Source organism: Taudactylus pleione, unplaced genomic scaffold (genome assembly GCF_031769625.1).
Source record: "Taudactylus pleione unplaced genomic scaffold, aTauple2 ptg000398l, whole genome shotgun sequence".
Classification (NCBI taxonomy): domain Eukaryota; kingdom Metazoa; phylum Chordata; class Amphibia; order Anura; family Myobatrachidae; genus Taudactylus; species Taudactylus pleione.
The window spans coordinates 1,765,298-1,784,406 of record NW_028284800.1 but is presented as its reverse complement, the minus strand read 5'-3'; the positions used below and the strand labels follow the sequence as shown (position 1 = coordinate 1,784,406).

Below are 19,109 nucleotides of genomic sequence, written 5' to 3'. Positions count from 1 at the left end.
TTTTTAAATCCATAGCTGCATACACACGTAAAGATTATCTGACCAATCAGCCAACTTGTTAATTGGTTGGAATAAAAATCTGGTAACGTATGAGAGTAAATGATGATCAGCAATTAGCTCCTAAATGCCAGAAAACAGATGGAAATGGTCGTTCAGACAAGTTTGTTAAATGTTTAATCTAAACAATTTGTTCAAACAACAGTTTTTGTCCATTTTCCGGCGTTTGGGAGCAAATTGCTGATTGTCATTTGCTTTCATACCTTACCAGATTTTCATTCCAACCAATCAACTAGTTGGCTGGTTGGACAGATAATCTTTACGTGTGTATGCAGCTTATGAGATGAAAAGCCAGTCATATGTAGCCTGCTATCCTGGTGTACAGTACATCTATAATAAGACTACAAATACCCTAGTTATATTTGCATAGCTGGTCATAGGTGTGAGAGGCCTGATGAGGATCACTAATGTGTAGCTTCATTTAGAGGCTAATTCCACTACAACTGAATGTTAATGAGTTACACTAAATGTTACCTACCTGCGCTCCAGCGATCACCCACTTTCTGACACATTCTAGCCATGCGCTTGGTGCCCCTGCCAGGCGTCTGTCATACATACAGTATGATGTCAGAGAGAGGTAATCACTAGAGATGAGCGGGTTCGGTTCCCAGAGAACGAACTCACCCGAATTTAGCATATCCGAGCCGGATCCAAACAGGCTCGGAAGTTCCCGCCTTACTCGGTTCTCTAAACCGAGGCAAAACCATGATCAATGTAGTATATAGGGACCACGCGACGGACGCCTTTTCACTCCGGCTGTGGAGACTGAACAGGGAGGGTGGGTAGTGTAGGGCTGGGAGAGGTGCTAGTACTATCTGCTGTATCCTGGGCTGGTGCTGATCCATTCTGGTCTCTGGTCACGGTGCTGTCACTGTTACTGTGCTGTCTCCTGAGTCCTGATCCATTCCGGTCTCTGGTGACGGTGCTGTCACTATCACTGTGCTGTCTGTTGATCCATTCTGGTCACGATGCTGTCACTGTCACTGTGCTGTCTGCTGATACATCAGGGCTGTCTGCTGTGTCCTGGGCTTGTGCTGTGTTCATCTCTGGGCCCAAGTTCTGGACTCCAAAAAAAAAAAGTAAAAAAAAAAAAATCAAAGTGTCTTTATTATATTTTTCTGTGTGTGCTCGTGGGTGTTAGGCTAAACCGCAGTAGCGCACAAGACCCAGCCAGTGCTGCCCAACTCCAGTCATGCTCAATCAAAAAAAAAACAATACAAGTGTCTTATATATTTTTTTCTTCTGTGTGTGCATGTGAGTTAGGCTTAACCACAGTAGTGCACACGACCCAGCGACTCCAGTCGTGCTCAATCAAAAAAAAAACCAATACAAGTGTCTTATATATTTTTTTCTTCTGTGTGTGCATGCATGGGTGTTAAGGTGCCCACACATATACCGATGTGCTCACGATACGATTTTATGGCCAATTTCCTCATGAACTTTCACGGGAGCTCCCTTGCCGTCGTGATCACGATTTGGGAAAAAAGACACCCAATCTGTCTTACGATCTCACGATCTATCGGATCGTACGCATCGTGAGATTGGACATAACAAATCGTGAGTTTAAAAAAAAAATAAAACAGGCTCTTGACTATTGGTGGGAAATTTAAATAGCCATAACAATGGGAGGGGCTAGCTAGGGAGTATAAAAAGCAGGCACCCTTTAAACTCTGTGTACAATCTGCTCTGCTACTAGATGAGGCTAGGTGTATTCCTGCTGAATCCTGTACATTGCTACTGTGCTCTTTGTATTTGGCTTGCCTTATACAAAGTTTATTCTACCTGCAAGTGTGTGCTACCTACCTGCATTCTATCCTGTTCCTGAATTCTGTACTGATGCGTCCCTATCAGTATAAAGTGTTGGTCGCTGAAGCCGGGGTCCGGGAGATTAGGAAGAGGGCCCAGCGAAGAAGGACGAGAGCATGCTGGACCAAGGAGTGGCTGCTACAAAGGGATACCCGCTCTCACATGTCCCTGCTGATAGAGATCAAGGAGAACAACCCGGAGGACTATCGAAACTACCTGCGCATGGATGACGCCAGCTTCCAAGAATTGCTGCATCTGGAGACCCCCCACATCAAGAGACAGGACACAAGGTGGCGGAGGGCAATCCCTGCTGAAGACAGACTGGTGGCTACCCTGAGATACCTGGCTACAGGAAGGTCACTGGAAGACCTAAAGTTTGGGACTCATCTCACCTCAGTCTTTGGGCGTCATCATTCCGGAGACCTGCAAAGCCATCGTAAAAGTGCTACAGTACCAGTATTGCAAGGTAAGTTAAAAAAAAAACACCACACATTGGTTTCTTGTGCAAAGAAAAATTTTTATATTTATTTTTTACTCAACATATAAAGCAAGAAATTGCCTTTTAATACAATGTGCACTGACCTGCAGGCAACTGAAAGTGTGCACTAAACTGTGTGCAAAATACTTTTTTATTACAACTTTACAAAAGAACATTATCACCAAATTTTATGAATCTCAATAGGTAGCCGGCTGTATGTGATAGGGTGGGTCAGACGCCAGTTTGAACAGGCCAATACACACATGGCACAAGTACACATTGTGGCCCCGGCTTCCAGCTATGTGTACTTGTGCCATGTGCGTAGTGACCTTGTTCAAATGGCGTCATCACCACCCTATCTCATGCAGCAAGCACCGATTGGAATTCATAAAATTTGGTGACATTAAAATCAAGACAAGAAAACAACCAAATTAAATATCACCAAATTTAATGAATCCCAATAGGTAGCCGGCTGTATGTGATAGGGTGGGTCAGACGCCAGTTTGAACAGGCCAATACACACATGGCACAAGTACACATTGTGGCCCCGGCTTCCAGCTATGTGTACTTGTGCCATGTGCGTAGTGACCTTGTTCAAATGGCGTCATCACCACCCTATCCCATGCAGCAGCACCGATTGGAATTCATAAAATTTGGTGATATTACAATATAGAACAAATTTACATCTCTGTATATTGGGGCGACTCATCTGCTGCATCCAGCAGAGCATTATACAAGGGGATGCTGGTGCTTGGTGTGCTTGGTGGGGGAGTAATATCTAACTGGGCAGGGGGGGGGCGGACATACCTATTTGGGGCAGGGGAAAATAGCATTGGATCTGCAATGTATGTCGAATTTGAGATATTTTTGCTCATACAGCGACTCAAGAGGTCGTAGTTTAACCGTAAAAATTTTTTTGGGATATCTGCATCCAGATTTCTCAATGTGCTGTTCACATGAGCTGTGAAATCATCAATTGCATCTGGGGGTTTCTGCAGCAGCCGTTCTGCGTTTTGTAAAAAATGGTCCTCTCGTTCTGTAAAATTCTCCTTTCTGCCTTTTTTTTGTTTTTTTTGGGGTTGTTGCGAAGATGAGGGTCCAGGTGGAAGTGGAGTTTCCACTTGTGTGCTATTCTCCGGATCACTGTCGCCACCGAGCAGACTGAGGTCCGGTGTGGATGTTAAATCAGGGTCTTGGGTGGGAGTCTATATAGGGAAAAAAGATATAAAAAATATTATAGTCATGTTTTAACATCTTTTTTCCTATTTTTACAGTTTCCTAACACCGTGGAGGAGTGGACTAGCATCGCGGAAGATTTTGAACAACGTTGGAATTTCCCTAACTGCGGAGGAGCCATCGATGGGAAACACATCCGCATCAACCCACCTGCCAACTCCGGATCATATTACTACAACTACAAAGGATTCTTCAGCATCGTTCTCATGGCAGTGGTGAATGCCAACTACGAATTTCTGTTTGTGGATGTCGGCAAGAATGGGCGTGCTTCAGATGGTGGATCCTTCAAAAAGACGGCTTTCTACCAGAGACTCGCCAACAAAACCCTCAACCTGCCCTCACTGGACCAGACAAAGCACGGCCTAAATTACGTTTTCGTTGCAGACGAGGCTTTTGCATTACATGAACATGTGATGAAGCCATTTGCACACAGGGGCCTGACCAGAGAGAAAAGGATCTACAACTACCGTCTATCCCGGGCACGGCGCATTGTGGAAAATGCGTTTGGAATAATGAGCAACCACTTCCGCATTTTCCACACCACCATCAATCTACATGTGGAGAAGATAGACTGGGTCGTGATGGCGTGCTGTGTGCTGCACAACTTTCTGCGAAGAAAATCTACTCAACGAGGACCAGTCCCAGCTAGACCAGAAGATGTAGGACCCCTGGAGGACATTGAACATTTGACATCTGTGTCTGCACCAACAACTACAACAACATCCACCGCACGTGCCAAAGAAGTGAGGGAGGAGTACATGACCTATTTCAATGGACCAGGTGCTGTACCATGGCAGGAGGACTATCTGTGAACTACTGACTAAATTGGACATTTGGGATTTAACAACAAAAACATTAAGGATTTTGGTTTAAACTGTGTCACTACTTACCAAGACTTCTGCAACCTCCTCATCTCCCTCACGCTCAGACATCAAGATGATTGATTCCCTTTGAGGCTCTTGTTCACTGATGAATGACATCATTTGGTAGTACCACAGCGCAGGAGTATATATTTCATCTGTAGCCACTCCTGATTTTTTGGAGTCATCCACCTTCTTTTTTTCTTTGATGTATACTGTCCTGAGATTTTGTATCTTTTGCCGTACAGTTTTCAGGTCTGCATCAGATATGTATTTTTTTGTATACACCAACAGTTCCTCGAGTGCGGCCAACTTCTGCGACTTATTGTGGTACTTCCGAGAACTGATCTTCCACAGACAGTCTTTCGAGTGCAGGATTTCAATGAATCCTGTAACGAATTCACGTTCTGAATCCATGGACATTATCTATGAATAAGAAAAAAAAGGACATTTAAATATTTGTGTATATAGTTTTGTAAAATGTAATGTTGTTATAGTTCACATTTTTAATGTTTTAATATTTTCTTTTTTACAGGTTTTTAAAGGTTTGTTATGGTATTCTAATCATGTTTTCTTTTACAGGAATGTTATGTGTTTATTGCTTGGTAATATAATGTTTTTCTTTGACAGTATGGGTTTTCCACCTTTGGGCCTGTCGTTGTGGTAGAACTACAGATCCCAGGATGCCCTAAAAATAGTTTCAAAGATGGGTGGCAGGTCATCCTGGGATCTGTAGTTCCACAACAGCTGGAGACCGAAAGGTAGAAGACCCCCAGCTTGAAATAATGTGTGTTTTTAAATGTAATGTATGGTGTTTTTTTTAAAAAAACGTGTTTATTTATTTATTTGAGGTATTACACACATTGGTGGGCAGTGGGGGAGCTTAATGCATGACCCAGCCACCGCTCGCCTCAATACGGCGGGCGGTGGCTGGGTCATGCATTTATTGCCTGGGGGCACACATTGGTGGGCAGTGGGGGAGCTTAATGCATGACCCAGCCACCGCCCGCCTCAATACGGCGGGCGGTGGCTGGGTCATGCATTTATTGCCTGTGGGCACACATTGGTGGGCAGTGGGGGAGCTTAATGCATGACCCAGCCACCGCCCGCCTCAATACGGCGGGCGGTGGCTGGGTCATGCATTTATTGCCTGTGGGCACACATTGGTGGGCAGTGGGGGAGCTTAATGCATGACCCAGCCACCGCCCGCCTCAATACGGCGGGCGGTGGCTGGGTCATGCATTTATTGCCTGGGGGCATACATTGGTGGGCAGTGGGGAGCACATATTGGTGGTCAGTGTGGTTGCAAACTGTACAAATACTCACCAAATATCCAACAAAACAAAAATCCAGTGTACAGGCTCCCAAAGTGCGACTGACTTGCTCCATACACGATGCTGCACAGGATGGCGATGGGGCGTGTCCAGGCTTCTGTCAGTCAAATTCTGCATTGTGTGATGAATCGTACGATTCATCGTGAGGAAAAAAACACTCACGATCGGCGTCCATCAGGTTCATGGTTAGCTAATCTGCCCTACAGCACGGCAGATCAGAAGATGCGATATACGACGAGCGGGGCCGCGCATCGGCATCGGCATCGTGCTCATGAGTATAAACTCACGATTTGTACTTTTTTTACCCGATTTGTCGTCATGATTCGTCGAAATCGGCCAAATCGTGTAAAATGTCGCTATGTGTGTGGGCACCTTTAGGCTGAACCACAGTAGTGCACAAGATCCAGCGACTCCAGTCATGCTCAATAAAAAAAAACAATTAAAGTGTCTTATATATTTTTTTCTTCTGTGTGTGCGTGCATGGGTGTTATGCTTAACCACATTAGCGTACAAGATCCAACAACTCCAATCGTGCTCAATAAAGAAAAAACAATTAAAGTGTCATAATTTGTTATTCTGTGTGCTCGTGGGTGTTAGGCTTAACCACAGTAGTGCACACAAGATCCAGTGACTCCAGTCGTGCTCAATCAAAAAAAAAACAATACAAGTGTCTTATATATTTTTTTCTTCTGTGTGTGCTCGTGGGTGTTAGGCTTAACCACAGTAGCGGACAAGAGCCAGCCAGCAACGCACGTTGCAATAAACCTTGTGCTGCCCGATTACAGTCGTGCTCAATCGAAAGAAAAAACAATAAAAGAGTCTTATATTTTTGTCTTCTGTATGTGCTTGTGGGTGTTAGGCTTAACTACAGTAGCACACAAGAGCCAGCCAGCAACACACATTGCAACAACCTTGTGCTGCCCGACTACAGTCATGCTCCAAAAAAAATAAAAAGAGTCTTATATTTTTTTCTTCTGTGTGTGCTCGTGGGTGTTAGGCTTAACTGCAGTAGCGCAAAAGAGCCAGCCAGCAACAACCTTGTGCTGTCAGACTACAGTTGTGCTCCAAAAAAAACCCAATAAAAGTGTCTTATATTTTTTTCTTCTGTGTGTGCTTGTGGGTGTTAGGCTTAACTGCAGTAGCACACAAGAGCCAGCCAACAACGCACGTTGCAACAACCTTGTGCTGCCCGACTACTGTTTTGCTCCAAAAAACAAACAATAAAAGTGTCTTATATTTTTTTCTTCTGTGTGTGCTCGTCTGTGTTAGGCTTAACCTCAGTAGCGCACAAGAGCCAGCCAGCAACGCATGTTGCAACCTTGTGCTGTCCAACTCCAGTCGTGATCAATTGGTGCTCTGGGCCCAAGTTCTTCTGGAGCTGACAAAATATATAAATCATCATTTGTCTTTTTCTCTAATATTTTTGTGTGCCCGTACGACTGCACGTGTGTGAATTTTTTAACAGCACCTTGGCTACACTGTTGGTGATTGTGACACTTCAAAACTGCAGAAAATATGGAGGGCTGTCACATGACAGGAGAGCAAGGCCAAGAACCACATGTTGTAGCTGCCGCCAGCAGTGCAAGGCCATCAACTTCCTCGTCCTCTAGGAAGGCCCATGCCCCAGGGCTTAAGTCACGCCATCGATATGGCAAAGCAGGTTTTACTAAAGTTAAGAAAAAAAATTGAAAGAATATTTGCCTTTAGATAAACAAAAAATTGTCAATATGCCATTCACTACACAAAGTGGCAAGGAAAGGATAAGGGCTTGGCCTTCTTTCTTTATGAAGACTGCTGATTCTGATAGCCCTTCTGGTTATTGTAGCAGTGGTGGTGGTCCAATAAGTTGTTAAGACAGCTCTGGGAAAACCAACTGTGTGCCCTGAGAAATCGAAATCACAATTCCCCGTGGAGAGTGCAAGTGTGTCCGCGGTTGCCATGTGTGAGCCCGACCTAAATACTAGTGTACTGGAGGATCATCCAAGTTCCAACATTTGAGTGCCCTCTGTAAGTGTGGGGAAGAGCAATCAACATCTTGCACACGTAGTCATTGAGGATGCTTCTGTGGAATTGCACATGGAGGAGGAGGATATTTTGGTAGTTGAAGGCGCTAAGGATGAAGGGGATGTTGATGATGAAGATGTTGGTGATGAGGATGTTGATGCCGAGGATGTCCTTTGTGTAAGTAAGGCAACAGCTGTTGCCCATGGTTTGAAAAAGCCAAAGCCCATTGTTGTCATGCCGGGACAAAAGACAAAAAAATCTACTTCTCACGTGTGGAATTATTTCCATCCCGATCCGGACAACAGTTGTCAAGCCATATGTGCCCATTGCCATGCAAGAGTGAGTAGAGGGAGGGCCATAAACCACCTAGGAACCTCCTCCTTGTTACGTCACTTGGAGCTCATTCATCAAATATCAAAGTGTACGTCGCCAAGTTCCAAAACTCTAAACGTAACAAGTCCAGTGTCACCTACCTGCTCCCTCTCTGTGAGATCCAAGCGCCTTCGATCTCCAACACCAACACCTGCATCATAATCTACATCCTCATTCGTGATCGGAAGTAATTTAAAAAAAACAATTGACTATTAAACAGTCCTTTGATAGAGGAAGTAAGTATAACAGCTGTCACCCAGTTTCACAGCGGATCACTGATGCCATGACGGCTGTACTAGCATTAGATGGTGAAATAATAAAAAAATGAGGATGATAGTGTGGAGGAAGTGCAAAAGGAGGATGAGGAGGAAATTTGTGTCCTATCTGACGCTAATGTGGATGTTATTATTATTTATTATTATTATCCTGTATTTATATAGCGCCACAAGTGTTCCGCAGCGCCTTACATAGAACTAATAGGTGAGCAAGAAACAAGTAACTTTCAGTACATTACAGTGCAGGACAAGGACATGACTTATATACATTGCTGAAATAGTGATTAAAGCACTCATAATCAGCTGCCGGGAGTTGGCAGTCCCGTGTTAGGTGCCCTAATGGGGAGTAGAGAGTAGAAGAAAATGTAAAGAGAAGCACATGAGGAAAGAGGTCCCTGCTCATGAGAGCTTACATTCTAAGGGGAGGGGCAGACAGACAGGCGTGACACAGAAGGGGAATGTTGATGATAAGGATGTGAATTGCGTAAATCAGCCACCAGTGGCAGCAGTTCTTGCTAATGATAAAAAGAAAGCCAGGAAAGCAACGTCTTGGGTGTGGAATTGTTTTAATCTAAATTCTGACAACAGTTGTGAAGGCATCTGTTCCATTTGTAAAGCCAAAGTTAGCAGAGGAAGGGACGTTAACCATCTAAGCACTTCCTCCCTGTTACGTCATTTGCAGCAAGTTTATGAAATTTGTTTAACAAAATTATAATTTGTAAATTAATAACAAGCAGTCCAGTATCAGCTACCAGCAGTTTGGACCATAACATGCAATCTCCGCCACCAACACCCTCATCATCAACCTCCTCCTTAATAATTGAAGGTAGTCCTTCCAAAAATGTTTTGTGGGGCCCAAACAAAGCAGGGAGTTAAGCCACGAAAGTGTCAGTCCTAGTGGCTAAAGTGCTTGGTTTGTTAAACTGTGCATGTCCTTTTTAATATCCCACATAAGAGTGGGTGGGAGGGACAATTCCATCTTGCACCTCTTTCCTTTACATTTGGCACAATTTGGGGCATTACTGACTGACATTATTATAGTTTATTAAACTGCCATCCTATCTGCCACTGCTGTGTGGCAATGTTTCATAGATGTCTGATATTTTTTTAAACTGCCGTGCGTTTGTGCCGTTGCTTTAGCCAGCCAGCTCGCTGCAGCCTTTGGCCTATATTGGTGAAAAATAGTGAAATCAATATTGTGAGCTGTGAGGTGATTAAACATGCCTAGAAATGCCTGAAAATCATTGTTATTAAGGTTAATAATACTGTAGGAACAAAAACAGGCCCAAATTATGTGGTTTTAGCTGTTTTATGATTTTGAAAGAAAAAATCCAGATCCAAAACCAAAACACGAATACAAAACACGGAGGAAAAAAATCCAAAACCAGATTCAGATCCAAAACCAGGGGAGATCCAGACCCAAAACCAAAACACGGGGGTCGGCACACATCTCTAGTAATCACAGGACCATGGGGGACATCGTGGGAAACCTAATTGGGTGGATGCATTTCCTGCCATTTTATTGTACTAGTGGAATTGTGACTGTTTTATTTATAACTGTAAGAACCCGTCATTCATAAGGTGACTCTCCCTTCTCTTGTCTTGTATGAGGAGAGACTTCTGATGTTATTGGTAGAACTGCATTGTGACACTGACAGACAGACTTAGAAATGTTTTCTTGACCAAGTGTTTTGTATTGTTCTACTCAGTAACGCTCTTCACCTAACATTTTCTTATTAGGAAGACGTGCTGAGGATGGAGGAGGCGGCAGAAGATGTCAGGAGAGAGATAGAGTTTCTCCAGGTGAATTTTAGACTCTTTTGATTTCACAACCACTTCAGTAACACGCCCACAACACTCCCATAACATGCCAGTAACACGCCCACAACACTCCCATAACATGCCAGTGACATGCCCACAACACTCCCATAACATGCCAGTAACACAGTATATCTCCGTACATGAGACTAGCCCCTTCCCAGTCACCACCCAAACACTCCCATAACATGCCAGTAACACTGTATATCTCTGTACATCTGACTAGCCCCTCCCAGTCACCACCCAAACACTCCCATAACATGCCAGTAACACGGTATATCTCCGTACATCTGACTAGCCCCCTCCCAGTCACCACCCAATCACTCCCATAACATGCCAGTAACACGGTATATCTCCGTACATCTGACGAGCCCCCTCCCAGTCACCACCCAAACACTCCCATAACATGCCAGTAACATGGTATATCTCTGTACATCTGACTAGCCCCCTCCCAGTCACCACCCAAACACTCCCATAACATGCCAGTAACACGGTATATCTCCGTACATCTGACTAGCCCCCTCCCAGTCACCACCCAATCACTACCATAACATGCCAGTAACACAGTATATCTCCGTACATCTGACTAGCCCCCTCCCAGTCACCACCCAAACACTCCCATAACATGCCAGTAACATGGTATATCTCTGTACATCTGACTAGCCCCCTCCCAGTCACCACCCAAACACTCCCATAACATGCCAGTAACACGGTATATCTCCATACATCTGATTAGCCCCCTGCCAGTCACCACCGAAACACTCCCATAACTCCCATAATGTCCCTGTACAGGTTGGGAAATTCCTTTACAGAACAGAAGGTTTGCAAAGGATTATTTAAGGCAATTGTTTATCTATTTTTGGAAAGCACACTTCCTGTTCCTGGTCCCCTTTTGGGCTGAAAAAAATCCACTCCCAGCAAGCAGGCATGGCGCTCAAGAAAGAATTCCCAAGAAAGACACAACGTAAGACTTAAACCTTAAATCTGAAATGTTTGAAAGCCACTAACTAAATCTGTTTGTTTTTTTAATGTCCCTGTACAGGTTGGAAAATGCCTTTACAGAAGGTTTGCAAAGGATTATTTAAGTCAATTGTTTTTTGGAAGCACTCTTCATGGTCCCCTTCTGGGATGAACTCCTAGCCGCAGGAGCAGGCGCAGGATTCTCAAGAAAGACACAACGTAAGGCCTTAAATCAGGGGTAGCCAACCTCGGTCCTCGAGAGCTCACATTTTCCAGATGACCTAGCTGGTGCACAGGTGTATTCATTACTCACCATAACATTTAGAAAGATCCACAGGTGGAGGTAATTATTATAGTTGTGATTCTATGAGGAGACCTGGAAAACATGCACTGTTGGTAGCTCTTGAGGACCAGGGTTGGCTACCCCTGCCTTAAATCAAAGATCTTACGCTGTCTGTGCTGGTTAAGTGGCACTTTGAGGCCACTAACTAACTATGTTTTTTTTATGTCCCTGTACAGGTTGGGAAATGTCTTTATAGAAGGTTTGCAAAGGATTATTTAAGTCAATTGTTTATTTGTTTTTTGGAAAGCACTTTTCCTGGTCCCCTTCTGGGATGAGAAAATCAACTCCCGGCAGCAGCAGCCATGCTCAAGGATTCCTCTGTGGCAAGGACTGATGTGAATGTACCACATTTTTTTTGTAAATGCCTCCTCCCCTCCCCTTCTCCTTCATAAATTTTCTTCGGAATCAAAAAACAAAATTAAATTTACTACCAATCAACCCTCCCTGTCCTTGCCCTGCCTTCAACTACATACATACTCCAACTCCCTCAGGCCTCTCTTGAATAATAAAAATGTTTCCTGATGTGACATGTTTGAAGTTGAACTGCCATGTGTTTGTGCTGCCCACTGCTGCAGTCAGCCAGCTATCTTGGTGCAAATTTTGGGCCTAAACTAGATGAAAAAATCAATATTATGAGCTGTGAGATGGTCAAAATTTACTGGAAATTAGTGGAAATAAATGTTATTGAGGTTAATAATACTGTAGGAACAAAAATATGCCCATTTTATGTGATTTTTGCTGTTTTTATAATTTTTTAAGAAAAAATAAAGATCCAAAACCGAAAAACAAAACAGAGGTGAGGTTTTGGCAAAACCAATCCAGATCCAAAACCAGGGGAGATCCAGATCCAAAACCAAAACATGAGCTAGTGGGGCCCGGTGGGGTCAGGGTCCGGCACCGCTCCCCCCTCCCTCTTACATCACAGCAGCCCAGCGCATGCTGCTGTGTGCTGGGCTACAATGGGAGACTGCTCACGGCTGCTAAGAAGCAGCCACAGCAGTCTTCTATGCCTGTGCGGTGCGGGTAGCAATCAAGCTGATCGCGTCCCCCACTGGTTATGCGCCGGGCTGAGGGGCCTCACTGTGCCCCCTTCTCCAGCGCAAACTTTTTTTTGACCTAAGGGGGCATGGCCACCCCTCCCGCATTTAGGCCATGCCCCCATTTTTTACCGGGGCCACGTGCGGCTCTTGACGGGCCTGACTCTGTGCGTACACACTGTGGGCTGTGCAGAGCTTAGGGGTTTATGCGCTTGCACAGTCGCTGTGTGAGTATGGGCATTATGTGCAGCTCAGGCCCAGTGTGTCATTGGGATAGAAGTATTATAGCGGCACTTAACGTGCCACTATAACGCTTCCCGCTTTGCCTCTTTACCAAGGCGAAGCAGGAAGCACTACCGATGAGATGTATAAACATCTCATCGGCCGGAGAGGGGGAGCGTTAACTCCCCCCTCCGGCGCTACCTGCTAGAGACAGCAGCGCATCAGCCTAGTGCTGATGCGCTGTGTCTCTGTCCCGGCCGGCTCCACTGAGCATGCGCGGGATCTCGCAAGTATCGCGAGATCCCCACGTGGAGCCCTGGAGCCGGTAGCCACCGCAGCAGGGACAGCGATGTCCCTGCTGTGCGGATAGGCTAGCGCCAGGCTGTAGCTGTCGATAACGACAGCTACAGCTGGCCGAACGGTCAGACGATCTGACCGTTTGTACATAGCCCAGGCTATCAGCGCTGCTATCTTGTAGATAGCAGCGCCGATAATGACAGGGGCGCATAGCACCCCTGTCATTTACCGCCCAGACCCCGATCATACATCGGGGAGAAGCAGTATCAGCGCACATAACGTGCGCTGATACCGTTTCTGGGCTTCATACATCTCCCCCATTAATACATAATACATTTGGTGACTGGGAGCAGGATGTAGGTAAATTGTACATAAATGTGATATGACATAAAATGTTATTAGAGCTCATAACAAAATATTAAGTTTACTGCAAGAATAAGAATAAACTGGTATTATATTCTGTATGCATATGTTACTGAGACACCCATGGGTCCTCTCTATATATCCACTTGGCAGATGAGAATCAGATACACAGAGACAGTAATAACAGAAATGAAGAGATCAGAGGTAAGAGAAATAGGAATATACTCAAAAGCACAATTTTGGTGAGTTAGTTCGTAATTTTAAAGATGCTCTTTTTTTTAAAGGCAAACCGGGACGCCTTACCTTTTATATTATGGCTACTTAAAAAATCGAGGCTAATTTACTAGATTCGCTCCCATGCCGGCAACCACTTAACTGACGTTGTCGGTTTTGATGCGAACGCAGCCAGCTGTACTTCAGCTGACAAGGTGTGTCCGCACCCCCCGGCTGTGTTTTTGAAGAGAAAATTTGTTCTATACATGTGCAGAACGGATCTTTTCGGACTACCGGACTTTCCTGCGGGCCAGGCAATTTCTGTCTGGTTTTGCTGGAAAAATCGTCAGTTAAGTGGTTAAATAAGTATTGTCCTAATATGTTGTGTCTGCTGCTCCTTAATGGGCCAGAACCCAACACAACTGCAAAGCACAATAGTGAGAAGTAAAGCAGCAGACCTGAGTGTAGTATAGACAGAAGCTGTAATTGTGTATCATGTGTCTTAGTCACTGTGCAGGTCTCGTGTCCATCCTACACTACATGCTTGTCTGCCAGACCACAATATCACTGCAGTATTCGCTGTAAAGCCCTAAGTGATGAAGATAAAGAATTCAGATTAGCTCTATGAAAGCCTCATAGTTTGTTATCCACTAGCAGGGCCGCCATCAGGGATTGCTGCGGGGCTCCAGTCCCGAGCCTGGAGAGAGAGGGGGCCTGAGTAGCGGAGGTGTGAACTGCATTGATGTGTAGTACCTCACTTCACTGTTGGAATACACCGGGGGCAGCCAGAGAACTTCAAGAAGAAAAGAGACTTGGTGGCATTTAAAATATGGAGCCGGCCGCGAGCCAATCACAGCTCGCGTAACGGCAGCCAGCCAATCAGCAGCGGCCGCTGCTGATTGGCTGGCTGCGTTTCACGCACATACAAGTGGGTAAGTACTGTTACTTGCTGTGCTGACAATTATATTTGCATGCTTTTAATTAAATATAGCTAAGCACCAGAGGCTTTCTTTATGTATGTATGTTTATATATATAATGTACGTCCGAACCCAAGTGTCCAATGTCATTCACAATTGTGTATGGGATTGCCAACACTTGCAACGGGGTTTGTGATCCCTGAGAGTTTCAGGGTGGAGACTGGGAGGGGATCTAAAGTGATCACAAAAAGGGGCGGTTTCATGGGCGTGTTATGGGAGTGTCATGGGTGGGTCTGGTAACGCCTCTACAATCCCAATCACAAAACCACTGCTTCAGAGGCCATGTTTAGTTGGATCTGAGGAGAGTAACTAGAACAGACCCTAGGCAACCGCAAATGTCGATAGTGCGACCGATGTTGGAATGTATACATTCTCCATCACAGCTGCACAGACCACAGAACCTGAAAGTAGGCGACTCAGTGCTTGTACACTCCATCACATGGGGAGCACAGAGGGAAACCTGAGGTATATATGTGATTATTCCCGCAACTGCTATTGATCTATGGCTACATTATCGTCCATCTCTGGATCAGGCCCATAAACCCAAAACCCCTGTAACTACTGTGGAATTCATAGCTTCATCCTGGCAAATCTCTGGTTCCAATACAGCTTAGACCCCAGGGCCCTTATGTAACAGCCTGCCAGGTGCAGGAACCAGCACATTTCTGGCAATTTATCCCAATTTAAGCACCAATTATTTAAAAACAAAAATCTTGCATGCATCATGGTCTAGCAGCTTCCCATGTATTTGCAAATGCATGCAACTAATATCTCTGAATCTCTATTACCACATAGTCTTCATATGTTGTTGCAGGTATAATTCAGTGTGCTGTGGAACAATAGGGGGTTACATTTCTACTTGGTATGACCCCTCCCTGCCAGATTGATGGAGCAGCTGCCATTTTTGTTCCTTGTGCACTGAAGTTTTGTAATTGACGTCACTGGTAATGGTGAATATTAAAAAAAAAAACTATTTTAAGCAAATCTGCTAATATTTTTTCTGGCATTTTTTATTTTGCTTATGTAAGTGTAAAAATAAAGTATACAGACACATTCCTAATGATAAACAATAAAATATAATGCACAGCACAATGTGAATCTCTATGTAATATTCAATATGTCCTCTAGATGGAAGTGTGCTACCAATAACTAAAGGCACCCATACATCAGAGATGGATTGCAGCAATCGTGCAATTTGCAATCGATTGTGTATAAAAATCTTTCCCTTTTTCAATCGATTGCAGAATTGCCACAATCGATTGAAAAAGGGAAAGATTTTTATATACAATCGATTGCAAATTGCACGATTGCTGCAATCCATCTTTGATGTATGGGGGCCTTCAGCTCAACTGAAACATTCATTAGGTTCATGTGGGCAAACTAACCCTTGCGTGGCTGGCATATATGATCACAGTTAAGGCCATCATACATCAGTGACGGATTGTCGCATTTCCCTGAACCCCAGACGCCGGGGTCGGGGCATCGGTGAAATACAACATGTTGGATTTCCCCTATTTGCGGACCCTGACCAAAATATTTTCGTCATCAACAAATCAGGGATTTTTAGCATAAAGAATTTCACAGATTCATCGACGGATTGACAAACAGCGATGACTGCCAATCAGCTATCCCGACCGGTAGATCGGCTATTATGGTCAGATCAGGGAACCTGCCGCCTGATGTACAGTATGGGTCCCTTCACTTGGAATCTTTGGCGTATCTATAATGAGTGCAGGATGTGCAGTACACATGGGCCCCTTGGTCCAGGGGGACCAACAGTGCCAGAGTAAGATCCACATGGGCCTGGAGCTGAAATGTATGAAGGGTCTATTTCGTGGCCCTGCAGGGGGTGTGACTAGTGCTGTGACAGTGTGAATAGTGATGAGGAGACATGACCAGTGTGGACTCTACATAGGGGGTGTGTTCTGTGCCATGGATGTGGCTAGCTCTCTGGAGGGCATAGCTAGCGCCTACCTTCAGCCGCTTTATAGTGTAGCTATGGGCCTGAATATATAGTAACACGGGGTATAGAAATGAGGACTCCAGACAGGCAGGTACTTGGTAAAGCAGTGTCTTTATAATGGTAGCAGACACTGCAGCATATGTGAGGTTAGGCCTCCACACATACAGGCACATAACATAAAATAAACAAACATAAAAGTCCCAGCACTCTTTGTGCTAATCAGTCAGCAGTGGCTTGCAGCCACAATTTGGGCATGCTCTCCCAGCACAGCCCTTGGACCCTGGCATTACAACACTGTGGGCCTGATTCAGACCCGGTCGCAAGCGCTGAGCGCTCGCAACCGGGTCGATGGTGGCCCAGAGCGCATGCACACGACGTCGTGTGCATGCGCGAGACCCAGATAGCGACAGGCAATCCATCGCTCCGGGTCTCGTCCCAAAGGGGGCGTGCTGTCGATGTTGAGTCACAGCACGCCCCCTTTGGTGGGTGGGCCGGGGGGTGGCTGCCCAGACGGAGGCGTTCCCATGAGAACGCCTACCATCTGAGGGCGGCCCCACTGACATCACAAATGATGTCAGTGGGAGAGCTTTCGGCTCTGTTTGAGCCGAAAGCTCTCTGGGGCTTGCGGCCACGAGACCCTACCACAAGGGTCTCATCGCAAGCCCGATGGTCGCGATGGTCTTGATGAAAATTCTTTAAAAGAATTGAAACATTGACTGGATTCACGGTGTGTCCGTGTCATTTTTGATAAGTTTCTCTGAGTGCCGCCCACTGCTGCTCTGTATTTGGATATATATATATATATATATATATATATATTGTGATAGAAGCACTGGAGAAGTGTGGAATGGCTTGTATGTGTGTCCCAGGTTCCTGTCCTATGTGTTTTAGCCCTCAGGAGAAGTCTGTTTTACAAACAGGTTTGAGTGTTGGCTTTTGGTAAAAGCCGGAGAATGGGTCCTGGGGGTGTGGATGTGAGAGAGAAGGGAGGGCTCCATCCACAGGACCATTTCAAGTGTTAGGCCTTTCAGTCTGAGAGCAGGCTAATGAGTGATTACACCTGGAAGTGGCTCATAAGAGCTGTGTAATGTCTTGGTGCAGTGTCTCATACCTGGGAGAGCAGGCCCGCAGGTTAGCTTGCTCTGAGACACTGTTTGACACAAACCTGAAGGTACTGTGGACGTGAACTTGTTTTGTGTTCTGTTAGTGAGGAAACCTACTGTCTAGTTAGAGCCCAGACGGGCTAGGATTTATTTTATGTTTTGTTTATTTGATTATTGGTGTTGCACAATAAAAACTGGTGCCAACCAGCTTGCACGAAAACCCACGACTGGAGTGCTGTTTCCTGGCTGCTGTGTGTAAGGAGGTGTCCATCTACCCCAGGAGAGGGACCTCTACACCGATCATATCACAATATATATATGTGTATGTATGTATATATATATATATATATATATATATACTGTATATATATATATATATATATATATATAAACAATGTAGTTGACAACAAGCACCTATTAGTGTAATATTCTGCTTAATTTATAAAGTGAAAGTATGCAACATGTGCAATATTATGAAAAAAGTGCAAGCGTGCTTACTGCTTTCTGCCATTATGAACTTTCCCAAGCACTGCTGAAAGATAAGCTGAACTCTAATTTCCATTTTTTTAAACTAAACATATTTATTTTATTTGCTTTTTAGTTTATTCTTCCATTTACTTACTTTTTTTTATTTTTCCTTATGTGTTTAATGTTAAACTTGGGTGATTTGTCATTTCTTTTTACTTTTATTATTAATACATTTTATTTTTTAACTTATGAACCCTTAAGTCAGTTATAGTTCTTTATGTACTATGAGGTTCCTCATATGCTTTTATCTACAGTATATATTAAGATTAAGCTTATATATTTTGAACTGAGTCACTTTTAATGTGGTTATACAGTAGTTATATTATACTAGCAAGTAAGCACGCTTGCACTTTTTTCATAATATTGCACATGTTGCACACTTTCACTTTAGAAATTATTAATAATATTACACTAATAGGTGCTTGTCAACAACTACATTGTTTTGATACATTTTCATACCTAAGTGGCAGAATCCAACTGCCACCATTCTGTTGACTAAGCAGACATCTTGTACAAAGGGAGTGCCACATATACAGTACATAAGTATATGCATACACATATAGATCACCATATATACAACTTTCATCTAATAAGCACCCATTAGTGAAAGCATCATACGCTGTTTAGAGTGAAATTATATATATATATATATATATATATATATATACACAGTATATATATACAGTATATATATAATATACATATTTGATAGGGGCTCCCACAAGTTTGTTGCCCAAGGGCCCTGCTTGCGAGGCCAGAAGCGAAGGTCGTGATGGTTATCCCAGCCTGTGACCTCGGTCTTATTGCTGGGATCGCACATGCCGCAAACAACTCCTGCTGCATTTGCATATTTGCAAAGACC

General features: G+C 44.3%; 1 protein-coding gene across 2 annotated transcripts in view; it reads right to left on the bottom strand.

The window, feature by feature from the left end:
* Positions 1-4,841: 4,841 nt before the first annotated feature.
* The window catches only part of LOC148506670 (uncharacterized), a 28,308-nt gene continuing 14,040 nt past the window's right edge, over positions 4,842-19,109 (bottom strand). For both annotated transcript variants that reach the window (XR_015869756.1, XR_015869757.1), the window contains exon 9: positions 4,842-4,863. The gene's annotated coding sequence lies outside the window, so the exon portion shown is untranslated. The remainder of the gene's footprint in view (positions 4,864-19,109) is intronic.